Genomic DNA, 15248 nt, shown 5'->3' on the forward strand with positions numbered 1-15248 from the left:
GATAACTAAAATTAAGGGTGCAAAATTAGGAATGGGGAATTGTATGGCCCTCCGGATACTGCTGGACTGTAATTCCCACCATCCTTCACCATTGGACTGATGGGAGATACAGTCCCAGCAACTTCCAGAGGGCCACACATTCAAAGCCCTTAACACATAATAAATAAATAATAATAAAATAATAAAACTTTTATTTATATCTCACTTCTCTGTCATTGACAATCGAGGCATCTTACAAGTGAAAACTTACATACAATCCCAAATCCCCTATCCCACCCTCCCCTTAAAACATCAATTAAATCTTAACAATTTAAAATCCTATATTAAAACAACATCAAATAGATCAGAAACATCACTCTGGCTTCTCAGACTTTTGATGTTCATCACAGATCATTCTGCAAGGAAATTCTGGGCCTTTAATTCCACTCAGTCGATGTGTGTGTATGGAGGAGGTATTTTCCTCCAAGGCAGGAAAAATCTTGTTTAGAAAAAGCAGATGAAATGCTTCCTAGCTCTGCTCATTAATAACCTACAGACATTTTGCAGGTATCCTCTCTCATAATGAGGTCTTCAGGGTGGCAAGGGATAGAAACAGAAACGATGGAAGTGGTTGGAAAACACTAGAGGACTACAAACTGAAGACACTCTTGCCTGGACTTCCCAGAAAATTCCATGAAAATTCCAGGGCAATGGTAAACATAAGCTGTTTCATCTAGAATGACAACTTGGAGAAGACAGGAGAAATGACCAATGGGCAAAAAAATGAGGTAAACAAGGGAAGTACCAGACTGAGAAAGATGATGCAGCAGATAATGGACAATCTCCTCCAAGTGGGATGCACAGGAGTAATGCAGCTGTATATTTCCAGACCTTGCATAAGGGGATATCCCATACCTCTTTTTGCAAGGGTCTCACCCCAATCCACAGGAACAAGCAGAGGGCTACTTGGATCAATTCCATTTCCTCGGTCACTCATTGGCTGTTTGCGTGGGATCATGAGCAATAAGAGAAGCCTTATGCTGGAGGCAGGGACTACTTCTTTCCTGTGGAGATCAGTGGCTGGGGAAACTGAGTAGTGTCTTCCAGCCTCTGGCTGATGTTGCACACTGTTGGGAGCAGATAGCCAAAGGGAACTGATTTTGTAAGTATGCCACTGGAGACTTGTGATCTGTTGGCATAATGTAGAATGTTGGCCCATGCGTGTGTGTTGTGGAGATGGTTGTTTCTTGTTCTCCGAACTCCAGAAAGAAACAACAAAAAGCCCTGACAACAAAACAGGAAGTGAGGAACAACATTATTTCCCTTTATTCTGTCAGTAATTATCTAAACAAATATGTGGTGGCATTATCACCCAGGTTGTTCCAAATAAGAAAAAGACTATTTGAGAGAAAAGAATCAATATTTGCATGCCCCTCTATGCAACATGTCATATTTTCAGCGGGAATAATTCACAGCCCTAAGTCAACATGCCGATTTCCAGCTATGGTCTCACTAAGAGCTGGTAAATAATTCACAGCTGCTATGAATGCTGACATGTAGTTCCCCATCCTTTACCTCAAGTTCCCTTAAATGAGCTAAACTGCTATGTCAATAGAGAGGCTTTTAATGTCCTTTTACCCAAATATCAGCTGATAGCAGTAACTCTCAGAAGAATGGAAATTATTATTGGATAGGTAGACAGGACCTCTGCAGAGGAAAACTGTACCTCTGCACATCATTACGACACTCATTTGGTCCAGGCACACCCTATTAGCTAACATAATGGCTAGCAGTTAAAGGTTTATTATACTGGCACAGCATTCTAATCCAGTTACCCTGAATAGAAATAAGCTAAACATAGTATTACAATGAGATAGCTCTGTGGCTCATATTCTTATTTGGCCTGATATATTGTTGAGAATGAACTCTCGGGCCCATTACAAATGGGCACCCTAGTACGCGAAGAGCGCGTACTAGGGTTAGAAATGGACGTCACTTTTTGATGCCCCTAACCCTAGTACGGACCCAGTCCATATAAAATGGTGGTGCCCTATACAGATGGGCGCCACCATGACTACGTCACGGTGCGATTGTGATGTCATCGCGCTGCGCGGGGGTGCCTAGAGTGCCCTTTCTGCGGCGTGAGAAGGAGCTCCGAAACAGAGTTCCTTCTGCGGTTTGCGTCGCTGGTGCAGCCTTTAGACAGCTGTGCCAGCGACGCAAGGAAGAAAGGGGCCTTTCTCCTCCTCCCCGCCACCGCTGGGTGTCCTTGGGGCATGAAGCCCCAAGGACACCCCTTTCCAGGCCGCGGGGAAGCAACCTTTTGCTGCTTCCCCGCGGCCTGGAAAGCAGCGGATCGGGGCCTCAGAGGCTGCCGTTGTGGCAGCGGAAGGCCCCGATACAGCGGGGAAAGGGCTGGTTATAGGCCGCCCCAAATGGGCGGTCTGTAACCCACCTCAATCTAGGGACTTGTATGAGGAGTGATTATACTCAGTATGATCAGCTGCATACTCAGTATGACTTTGCATACTAAGGAGTGATCATACCGTGGCAGTAAACTCCCAGAGGTAATGATTTTAAGGTTGGAAATTAACTGCAAACAAAGTCAGAACATAAAAGTCCCAGGCAATTTGAAGGATTGTATCTTCCCATATGATCCTTCCTAAGCTCTAAGATCCTCAGGAGAAGACATTCTTTCTGTATCATCTCCTGCACAAGCATGCTTGGTGAAAACATGGAAGAAGGCCCTTTCTTTCTTTTTTTTAAAATAAATTTTATTGAATTAAAATATCTTCATTTACAAATATATCATCATGTTAATATCATCAACAATAATCCCATTTTACAGAGAAAACGATAAAAAATAACCAAAATAGGAAAAAAAGAAAGAGAAAAAAACAAAAAACTAAAAACAATTTCTTACTTCCTCTGCTGATCTTCTCCTGTTTTCCCAGTTCTTATTTACTGAACTCTTATATCAATATTGTCCTTTTACCGCTAATCAAAATTTATCTTCTTAACTGTTGCACCAACTTTAACATTAATGAGATTATCCAGCATTTCCACTTATCATCCCAAAGTTAAATATTTTTCTATAAATATTCTATAAATATAACCTACTACCACTACCATATAAGCTTATATGTTATTCAAAACAGCCCTTTCTATGACTTCTCCCAAACACTGGAACTCCGTTCCTAGGGAAGCTAGGATGGTGCTTTCTCAGTAGTCTTTTTGGTGAGAGATTAAGAATTTTATTTTCTACAAAACCTTTGGAAATTGATTTTTAACAAATTGTCCTACAGATACTTTTCAGGGCCCCAATTTGGTTTCCTCTCACTAAGAGCTCTCTTGAAGGAATCCAATATCTTTTTCTTCGATTAATATTTGGTGTCCCCAGCTGTGTTGCTTGATCTGCTCTTTACTTGAAGTCTGTCTTAAATCCCCTAAAATATCTGGCATGGATTTATTTTACGTAGGAAGTGGAGTTTTGTATCAATGATTATCTCTATGGAACTGGAAGTAAAGAGATAGCCTCCTTGTTGTCTATATTGTTTATCTGCCTTGCCACCTTGGCCAGTGTAACTGCCAACAAGTCACTAAAGGTTTAGAGTTTTTAATGACTCTTTGTTCTCCCCTTCTCCTTCCTGTCCTAAGCAAAGATAGAGGCAACCATGAGCCTCTGCCTCAGAGGATGATTTTCCTCTTACTTTCACTTATGGGAGTCAGTCTTAGGGACTCCTGTACTGAACTACAGATTTTTTTACTGACTGCCTATTTTCCTCGATGCTAAATGTATTCTTTGTAACAATAAAGTAAGGGGCTGCGCAGACTGACCATTAAGGCTGCCTGGGACATGTCATCCATATGACGCACACCCCGATTCCGCCCCCATTGAGGCATGATGCCTTATGCTGCACCACACAGTGTGCGGCATCACGGCACTCCTCTGGTGCTGCGTTTAGATGATGCAGTGCCAAAGGAGCACCGTAAAGCTGTGGCAAGGCAGCTACAGCACCCTTTCCACTTTTTGTATCTCCTTTTTGTGCCATGGAAAGGCCAAATAGGGCAGCAGCATGCAGTTGCCGTGGCTCCAATCTGGCAAAGATGGAAGCGGCTGCAGGCCACCTCTTAGGGGCGATCAGCACAGCCCCTAAATCTTGTTTTTTAATCTTACCACTGTATCCTGTTTATTACCAGAAACTCAGATGTATACCTTTTTGAACACACACTGCTACTCTGTTAATATATAAACTACCAATTTTACTAAATTCCAACACTCTATCCACCTCTGGCTCCACTGTTGCCTTACATTTAATCCCATCTCCTTGGTGTTTAAGACAATGGTGTTTAAGATTTTTTTCATATCACCCTGGGGGAAGGCAGTGGCATGTAAAATTGCCTCAGAAGGCTTATCTTCTTCCTATCTCTTATCTATGGACCTAGATGATGCCAAAACAACTGTTAAACAAAGGTTAATGGATACTGATTAACATAAGCTACAAGGGGACTTTGGTTCCCTCAGCCATTGGGTTTATTATGCCCTCATGACAGTCATGGAATGCCTTACTTAGGTTGGTAACATGGTACTATCCCAAAATACAAAAAGGCTTTTTCTTTGGCAAGGTGTAATGTCCTTCTCTCTAACCTGTTGATAACCTACCATGGAATAATGAGACCAAACACAGAGATGTGGATTGAATTAGTGCCACTTTACTGACCTAGAATCTATTTACATTGTAATGATCTTCGAAGAAGCACGAGAAGGGAGCAATTGGATGTGGATTCAGCTGAGGCCAGATGTCACCTTTTAACTCTGGGGCAATCCAATAACTGGCTTGCTTCCTGTCAGGATGTGCAAGTCAGCACAGTAAGTTGTGACTGGATGCAGGTGTAACCAGAACAAAGTAAGCCTGCAATTAGTAAATGAGAGTGCAATTGGCCAATTAGGCCAGGTGGCTAGTATAGCCAATCTGCAGACTATAACTGCTTTGCAAATCTGCTGGGTTTTTGAGAGCATACAGGGAATTGTATGTTTTCCATACTGGCTGGCTTTGCTCTCCGTGAGGTTACATGGTGCAAGACTGGTAATGCTGAACTGACATGCTGCTATACTATGATTTGCTTTAATTTTCTCTACTAAGCCATTTGTACTATGTTTTGCTTCAGCTTTAAGACTCTGCTAAGTAAAGCTACTTTTTTGTTAACATACCTCCAAGACTCTGCTATTGTTTTATTTACCTCAACATACACCCCAACACTTCCTGGCCAGCCTTCTACTAGAAGGCAAAGTACTGGCTGCCCCAATGACTGGTCTTCTTTTGCTTTCTTAACTGCAATCTCCATTCTGATCAGTAACTGATTCAGTGTATGGAATGAATTACTTCAATTTCATAATCATCTACTTTAAGCTTATGTCATCCAAGATTATTACTTTTGTTTCATTTATGTTCAGCATTAAACTTGCCTTAGATAGGTTTGCCTTGAAGTTCTTTTGTTCTTAGGTACCAAAATGGTCTTTGATAATTTGAATTGGATTTTCTTACTTAAAATGATAAAGGAAATATGGTCATCATGATTAATAACAATTTTCACTTATATACAGTTCAAGATTCATCTGCATGAACATTATCACCAGCAAATGATAATTCATATAATAAATTTTATATTTACAGTATACTGTATAGCTCTCTCTCTCACTCTCATAGCAAAGTAGTCATATAGCTTCCAATAAATATTGCATATAGCTTTTAAGAACTCAAGAGCCATCCAGCTCATTCAGAACGACTCTTCTCCCATCCACCTTAGTGCAAGGAAGGCTTCTGCATGCATGTTTGGTTCCTCTGGTAATGAGCTGCTATATATTATTAATTCTCCTAATCCTTTCCAACACCATATTAAGCCTCTTTCATAGTGCAGTTCACTTGCTGGCCTCTTCCTTAGGGATCTAGATTAATCCTAACATGTCACATAATTTCACCTTTCCCCATCTTGAAAACACTTACCCAGTATATTAGTTATTAATGCAGAAGCTATACCTATGAAGAAGTCATATTAGTCCTTTTGTAACTGGGAAAAAGGAAGACAAAGCACTGTCCTGGGCCCAGGCACCTACAGCAGATTTAAACATTCAGAAGATATATCTGGTAGTACTATTCCAAACTGGTTCTTTCACTATGGAATACAGAGGAGAGAAGCACAAGACTAAATGAGCACAGGTACTCATTCATTTATAGATATGGGGACAGAGCAATGCAGCTCAGATATTGGGTTTATATTACGGTATATACTCCTGGTGAGTTAGTTGGAATCCAAAGGTGGTTGCCATACTAGACCTGAAGGATCCGGAACTGTCTCTTGCTATCCTCAGAAGATCCTATATTATATTTATTAAATAAATCTAAGCTGTTGGCTGCCTGGAAGCAATCCCACACCCATACAGCTGTGTTGCTTTCACCAACCAAGATAACAGTTACGATTATCCCACCACATATGCCATTTCCATGCTGCTTATCCTTTAGAGGCAGGGAACTTCAGTGGGTACTGAAAGGAGCTGAATTAAGCTGAATCCAGACAAGACAAAGATGCTTACTATCAAGGGTCCTAATCTGGGTTTGGAGGTGTGTCAACCAGCTCTAAATGGGGTTACATTCCCCCAGAAAGACTGTTTGCAGCTTGGGGGTGCTGCTAGATCTGTGGCTCAAAATGACAGTTCAGATAGATGCAATAGCCAGGAGTGCTTACTATCAGCTTTGGCTGATAACACCTAGAGCTGGAGGACCTAAAGATGGTAATGCATGTATTGGTAATCTCAAGGCTGGACTTCTGCAATATGCTGTACATTGGGTTACCTCTGTACCAAGTTCAGATTACTGCTTTCTGCTTACTGTTTACTGGGACATAAAGCAGTGGTCATATTACACCAATATTAAAATCACTCTACTAGCTGTGCAGTGTCTGGGCAAGGTTCAAATTGTTGGTTATTATCTTTAAAGATTTGCATGGTGTAGGTCCAGGTTACCTACAGGATCACCTCTTCCCATATACGTAATTCACCCTATATACTCAGGTCCTCTGGCAGGTGTTTACTCCAGTCAGCCAGAGAACAGCTAGGTTGGCAACTGTCATTCAGAGAACATTTTCTTCAGCCATCCTTAGACTTTGGAATGACCTGCTGGAAGATATCGGATAGCTGAATATGCTGTCCAAATTTAAAAGAGCACTAAAGACCAATCTCTTTCAGCAAACCTATCCAGATAATTTTTAAATTGTAAATTTTAAGTGATGAATTTTGAATGTGAATTATTTTGGTGTGTATACATCTTGTATGTCCTTTTGAACTGATGTGTGTTTTAACTTATGTTTTTTTTAACTAATTGTTGTTCCCCAGCTAGATCCATGGGGAGAGGCAGTTAAGAAATAATTGAAATAAGAATTATTATTATTATTATTATTATTATTATTATTATTGTCTACCAAAAACAGAGACAAAAACCAAACCAGAAGCAGGCAGATTTGCACTTCTGGTTTTGAAAACCTGGTGACCTTTTTAATTTCCACCAATGTAAACAGAGGTTGTGATTGACATCATAGCCTCCAACTGTCCAGGTTAGGCAGGCACAGTCCTGATGAACTCTCTGTCATCCCACTTTTTGAATTGCTTGTAAAGCACTCTTTTTCTCCTCCTTCAGCTTTCCCCGTTGTCCTCAGTTTATTTTGGTTACTGAAAACTGAATTCCAAGTTGAAAGCACTCAGTTAACTCAGCTGGAGCGAAAAGAGAGGAAGGGGCAGAATCTTGCACTTCCCAGTAGATCCAGGCAAAAGCAAAGTACTGCAGCCTATCCCAGTTTGCATATTCTTCCTCATTAATAATGTTTGCCATCTTGAGGACACACTGGTGTTATGTGTCCACACATGTCATAGTTTTCAACCGAGAAATGTTAGAGGATATACCATATAAAGGAGGAGCTGCTCCCACAGGAAGCTTCCAGGAGTGGCAATTCACTTTCTTTCTTTTGCCAGAAAAGGAGCAACGCCAAAAAATTTGAGACAGCAAACCCCAGCCTTGGTGGTCACTTTGGATCCACTTGGCCAGCACCTGTCTTACACATTGTAGCACTTACACAGATATAAGGTTATGTCAGCATTAAGAGAGTTAATGAGTTACTATTCTCAGAGAGCCTGCATAATTCAAAGCTAGAATTGCACTGCTAAGTCCAAATTCTCCAGCTCAATTGTTTTAATAGATCATGGTGTTTGACATCCATTCATGGATGGCAATTCATTATTTTCCTTGGTTTCAATTTCATGTGTTCATCCTTCAACATAAGCATCTAGTTTAAAAATGCAAATTTTTACAGTGTTGTCATATTTCCAAAAAAGAGAGAGAGAAGAGAGAGTGAGATATCTTTTCATACAGTATCACTCTGGGCTTGTCTTCTGATTACCATGACCAAGCCTATCCTAATGGCTTTGTCTTAAACAAATACTTTGGCACAATTTTGAATTTGGCAGGAGAAGCTAAAGCTGCAATTTCTTAGATTACTTCCTGACACAGAGATGATGCTGGAATGTTCTGAAGTTGGGACTTCCCTTTAAGAGAATGAATAGGAGCTCCTCCAAATATAACGGCATGGGCCCACCACATTTAAATCTAAAGAGCAAATCTGATCCAGCATGGTGTAATGGTTGGAAGACTGTAGAGACCAGGGTTCAAATCCCCATTCAGCCATGGAAACCCACTAGGTGAGCTTGGATGTTACACTCTCTCAGCCTCAGAAGAAGGCAAAGGTAAACCCCTCTGAATAAACCTTCCCAAGGAAACCCTATGATAGGGTTGCCATAAGTGAGAAATAACTTGAAGAGGCACACAACAACAACAAAGAGGCAAAATCTAAAGAAGCAGCTGTGAGCACACCTGTAAGAGCTGGAAAACCAGAGTCTACAATTTCTGGGATGTAAATGGTTTTATTTTTTTAATGTTTGCATTTAATATGGTTGTATTCTCATTTTGTCATTTTATCTTGTAAAGTGTCCTAGAAAGGATGTGGACTTTAATTAGATTTTAAAAAATTATAAAGTAAAAATAAAAACTATATCAGCTATCCATCACTCTGTGTGCAGTGAGTGTATGAGTGAAAAGCACAAAACAAAAGAGAAATTACATGTATGGAATAGAGAGTCAAGGAGAGATAACAGAAAGAATGAGCTCAGTTTGATGAAGGGGTCTATAAACCGACACCTAGATTAGAAGGAGCACCTCTTTCTGGACAGCATTGGGCTTGCTATGGGAGTATCCAGCTATGTCAACCTGAATATTTGCAATATGCTCAACCTGCATGTCTGTAAATAAGCTCAAAGGAAATACAGCTAGGTTAGCATCACTCCAATTTACTTTTTTGGACTACAACTCCCAGAATCCCCCCAGACAGCACAGCCACAAGCCATCCAGATTGGAGGATCTGGAGAAAAAATAACTTTCCAAAAATTAACTGGATGAGTGGACTATGCAAGAATTGTTTTTCTACTATCTTTTCAGCTAATACTTGTGCCAAACTCCCATCCCTCCTACAGCTGATGCCTAGCCTGATGTCCTAGCTACCTAAGACAGAAAAATTCAGGTCACTGCACACAACAGAGTCATGCAGGAATCTGAGGCTGTCACAATTGCCCTGCAGGATGAATAGAAATGTTGCCATCCTTTTTCATTATTACGTGTCATCTCTCTCTCCTCCCAAGAAAAGAATCTAGAACTATGACATTTTATGTATAACAAGCCCGAGTCAAGAAGCACCTCTCATAAGCAGTAAGTAGCTTGCAGTTCTTACAAGAACCCTTGGTTGAACTTTTGTGTATTATTTATAATTTTATTTTTAGCCCCAGTGCACATGGCTCAGTCAGTGTTGCAACTGTTCTCCCTGATACAAGGAGCACTGAAGATGACAGGGTAAGAGGTATGATTCTCTGTTGTTCAGATCATATTTCCAGGGCATTTGATAAAAAGACTAATACAATATAAATTAAAAATGAAAGCACAAATAAACTCAAAAGCCATAAAATCATATATTGTTCAACAAAGATACCTTATATTTAAGGGCAACAAGATTTTTTTTATCTACCCAAATATTAGGAGAGATGCTGATCAGCAGTACCTTATCCATAATTAAATATGAACCTTTTTTTCCAATAGATTTATTGTCAACACCTAATAATTTAGTGCTTTTATAGGTTACCCTTCAGTATAAACTCCTATTATTCACAATCAATAATACAATAAAACTCGGACAGAGTACAAAACAGTGAAGGCAGAAGCTATAAAATCACCAATAACAGTGCAATTGAGCAAAGCCATAAAACAACACACTAGAAAAAAATTGACATGCTGGAATACCTGGACTTTTTTTTAAAAGAGTCTCTGCCTGCTGTTGAAAGGACCCCAGAATTTTGAGACAAATAAAATTCTTTGGGGACAGCATCCTGTATATGAAATGTGTAATTGAGGCATCTTTGATGAGCAATAAAAGGGTTGGCTCACCTGGTAGATGAAGGACTCTCATGATCAGTTGTAACTAAAAGAGTCCTTTCAGAAACTCACAGAACATGGATGCATTACTTTTTAAGGTTATGCATTCCATAATTCCCCAGGAAGCATGCCCATGGGAGATTCTGGGAATTGTAGTGCAAAGAAGAATCATTTGTGCACTTTGGGAACACAGAGAAGAATTTCATTCTCAGCTACTGTTGGTTAAGTTAGGCTGTTGGGTAAGTTGGATAAGTTAGCCATGGGATATATTACAACTAAATCCATGGTGCTTCTTATTCTATGGGTATTAGAAATATTTCTCTATTCTTTCTCCTTTGAATATAATTGTGAAACACTTTACATCATAATTCAAAACCTGCAAAATCACTTTCAAACAGAGCTGTAGTCCAGAAAAGTAATTTTTCCAAGCTCTGAAAAATAGCCATGATCATGAATGGCTATGAACTGGGATAATCATGAATTGAGAAATGGAAAATGGTACATGATTAAATACATATATAAACTTAGAAAAAGGTTATAGTAAACGTACAAAGAAAAGGTGTAAAAGAAGAAATATTGATTTATTAGATTCAGCAGTCAAAAAGAGTCCAAGAAGTTCAGAGCTTGTTTGTTTTCCATGGGTTTTTATTTGTTCATGTTGACTTTTTAACATACAGTTTGTTGTTGTATACATCTTATCTATCATTTTTTAAAAATTAGATTATGTTAAGTATATTGCATTGTATATGTTTTTCAGGTATGTTGGTGCAGATGATTTTATTCAAGATAAAAGAAACAAATAACAATGAATCTAATTCTCCACACAAAGCCATCTGCTGCATTGATGCTATTCAGACTTATCTTAAGTTTTGCTTGAAGCAGAAAGAGGAAGAGATTTCCTACATCAGAATTGCTGAAAAATTATTAGGAAATAGCAGTTCAATGAGATGCATGCAAGAGGAAAAAAATGTGTTGGAACCTAAGAGCAGCATTTCCATTTGGCCACATCCCCAAGAGTATGACATTTGTCATCATTCCAAGGTTTCTATGGCACTGGATACAAAACTGCTGTGCTTTCAGGTCATAGGAATGGAAGCACAGGTGCTACTTGGGCAGTTTCAATGAAAGCAAGAGCAATCGTTGTGCCATCATTGTAAATATTCCTTTTCTAGTTGTAGTTCAGCCTTACCACTATGATGAGACACTATAATTTTTAACTAATTTGCAACATGTGCATGAGAATGCTGATACAATCACACACACACACATGTCTAATATGACCTCTAGACTTAAGGACTTGAAAGTGTCAAATATAGCCCATCCATTGACATTAAAAATCCATCCACTGATTGTTCCACTTCTCATTCAGATCACTGCTAATCTAAATGAGCTAGTTATGGCAGCGCAGATAGCATTCATCGCTAGAGTACAAAACTAGAAACTGATGTCATGAGTACTTCTTGTTCCACTTCCTATTTTCACAATCACATTACCATCACTGGGGGAACCATGCTCTGGAAGTGTGTACAGTATGACTTGATGATCTGAAAAACCACCCAAACCTTTTTGAGATAACTAGGGGAAATCCTTCTCCCAAGTTCAGACCAGAATCATGAGAAGACAAGGCTTTCTTGGTAGCTACTCCCATGCTATGGAACCAGGACAGCTCCCTCACAGTCATCTTTGAAATAATACAACTTACAGTTGTCTTATGACCATGGGCAGAAACATTAATTGTAAGCTGGGGTGCTGTGTCAGTTTTAACTGGTGGGTGCTGTTCTCGTTTCTGCATGTGTTCCCAATTGTAGCTAATGCAACTTATTTGATAATAACCTCCTTCTCTCCCAAGACTGAGCTCAAAGGATCTCACAGCAGTTTAAAAAGTGACAGATTAAAAACAGAGAAAATGTTACAATGCTAAAACAGAACTAAACAGACAACAGCATTTAAAAACTGTTGAATTTAAAAAAAATTCAAAAGCACATTAAGAAAGCACCCATCAATTTAAATCACCTTTCTTAACAGCTGGTCAATTCAATAGGTACATGAATGATGAGATATTATCTAATACCTAAATGAATGTGACATATGAAATGGGGTATTTCATTCAGCCATTTTGTAAGATTTGCAAAAGTGTTAACAATTGACCCACAGTAGAGTCCCCATAACTTTGCAAAGAATCTCCATGAGTTTCCATTGAGTTCCTTTTCTTTCTCCTCAGCTCAGTGCTACACTGAGAGGAATCATAGGCACGTTCCGGATGGGCCCTATGGGGCGCCATCGTTACGCGCGAGGAGCGGCGCTTCCTGAAGCGCCTTGCCCCTCACGCGTAATGACTACATCAAAATGGCGCCGCCGCATACAGATGGGCACCGCCATTTTGACGTTGCGGACGCACAGCATCCAGACATCGCACACAGGAAGTGGCACCACGAGTGCGTGCCTTGCATCTTGTGGTGCCTCTTCTGGGGCGCAGGAAGAAGCACCATTTTGGTGCTTCTTTGTTGCTGCGCCCGGGAACCGCACGGTTTGACTGCTGCGGTTCCCGGATGCAGCAACCGGCAGTGGCGCGAGACCGCCCGTTTTGGGAGCTCTGTAACGCGCCCCACTCAGTAGTCAGTTAAGCTGGGACAGCAGCAACACATCACAATTCATACTATGTACCAACTGTCAAAGAAATATTCAGCAACTGAAATTAAACAAATTGTTGATTATCAAATATGATGTAATTCAGAGAGAAATGGCTAGGTAAATAGGACTTTAAAAGCTTTTTCCATCTTGAACATTCTCATCTCACTATTTGAAATCTCAGCCATATTCCTCCATAGAGTTGGGGCACAGGGGCACAAGCATTGCAGAGTCTGGAAATGTTTGTACTACTACTCACAGAATCACCCAGATGTCATAGCCACTGCACATGCTGGCTATGAGATTCTGGGAACTGTTGTCCAAATAAATAACTTTACCAAGAACTGACCATTAACAACAGAATAAGATACAAAAAGCCAAGAAAACATTCTTTGGAAGGAAGCCACAGGAAACCTATTGGAAAGCCATTCACCAGATTTAGTGAAAAAGATTTATGATGTCTAAGAGTACTGTAATACAGTGGATCCTCGGTATACGCGGGGGATCCGTTCTGGACCCCCCCGCGTATACCAAAATCCGCATATGCTCAAAGCACTATTCTGTCCAATGGCAGCACGCGTGCACGTGCGCCGCCATTGGACAGAAAAGTCCCCTTCCTCTTTCCCACTCCTTCCTAACTTCCCTCCCTCCCTCCCTCCCTCCCTCCTACCTACCTAAAACTAACCTACCTTCCCTCCCTCCCTCCCTCCCTCCCTCCCTCCTTACCTGGGTCGCCGCGCCGCCGCCGCCGCGTCCTCGCTGCTGCTGCCGCCACCACTGTAAGTGGCCCAGATGCAGCCTGGAGGTCTCTTGGCCTCCAGAAGCAGCACCCAGCCGTTTTGTGGCGGCGGAGGCCGAGGCCGTGAGGGAGAAGAGGCTTGGCCTCGTCCTCCTCGCAGCCTCGGTCTCCGCCACCGCAAAATGGCCGGCTGCTGCTCCTGGAGGCCAAGGGGCCTCCAAGCTGCAGCTGGCTCTTTAAGAGAGGCGGCGACCAGGGAGGAGGAGGCCAGGCCCCGTTCTCCCTGGTCGCCGCCACTGAGGAAGAGCCGGCTGCAGCCTGGAAGACAAGGGGCCCTTGTCCTCCAAGCTGCAGCCGGCTCTTTAAGAAAGGCGGCGACCAGGGAGGAGGAGGACAGGCTCCGTTCTCCCTGGTTGCCACCGCTGAGGAAGAGTCGTCTGCAGCCTGGAGGACAAGGGGCCCTTGTCCTCCAAGCTGCAGCTGGCTCTTCCTCAGCGGCGGCGACCAGGAGGACGAGGCCAGGCCCCTTTCTCCTGGTCGCCGCTGCTGAAGGAGAGCCGGCTGCGGCCTGGAGGCCCCTTGCCTTCCAATTGAGGTGAAGAGAAATTGCAGGATGGGTGAAGCAAGCTACTAATGTGGCAGGGAAAAGGTTAAACAATCCAGGTCTTTGGGAATTTGCAGTATTCTGTCTTCACAAAGGCACTGTCAATCGCCATCGAGAACATTTTAAAAGAACATTATGAATCATCATCATCACCTGTGATTAGTGTGTTGTCACTACATCTTTACCTATTGTCAATAGCCTTGGAGGTCTATTTTCATGAGGAAAGGTAAAATATAAAATATTTTAGATAATATTCAAAGACAAAGCAATGATAGTTTGTATCAGTATGAAAAGGATCATTAGCACCTTTGAGACTAATTGAGAAACCAGTTTGGAGTATAAGCTTTCATAGGGGCCATTCAGACTACATTTTAACCCGGTTCAGGATTCGAAATTTGCACGTGAAGTTCATATTGGGCCCAATTCTGTCACAATCCATGTCGAGGCTTGCACAAGGAAATGCCCCTTACCCCGGGGTATCCAGAATCGGGCTAAAATCCGTCTTTTCCCAAAAGACCCGGGTTCCGCGAAATATGAACTTGCCCTCGATCATGTTCGGGGCAAATTCAGGGAAGGATTAGGGTCGGAGGGCAAGCAGAGGTCAGAGCATTCCCTCCCCTCATCAGAAGGGAGGGGGAGGAGGAGGAGGAGGAGGAGGAGGAAAGAGCCGAAGTACTGGAGGCTGAGAGGAGGCAAAGGGGGGGGGGGGATAAGGGTGACCGTTGGGCTTCAAAGGGCGGGAAGAGGGAGGGGGGGGGGAGAAAGTGATGGAGAG

At 41.7% G+C, this 15248-nt stretch overlaps 1 protein-coding gene across 2 annotated transcripts in view; it reads right to left on the minus strand.

The window, feature by feature from the left end:
• The window catches only part of RAB37 (RAB37, member RAS oncogene family), a 105083-nt gene that overhangs the window by 80974 nt on the left and 8861 nt on the right, over window positions 1–15248 (minus strand). The gene's annotated exons all lie outside the window — the stretch shown is intronic.

Source organism: Sceloporus undulatus, chromosome 2 (assembly GCF_019175285.1).
Source record: "Sceloporus undulatus isolate JIND9_A2432 ecotype Alabama chromosome 2, SceUnd_v1.1, whole genome shotgun sequence".
NCBI lineage: Eukaryota > Metazoa > Chordata > Lepidosauria > Squamata > Phrynosomatidae > Sceloporus > Sceloporus undulatus.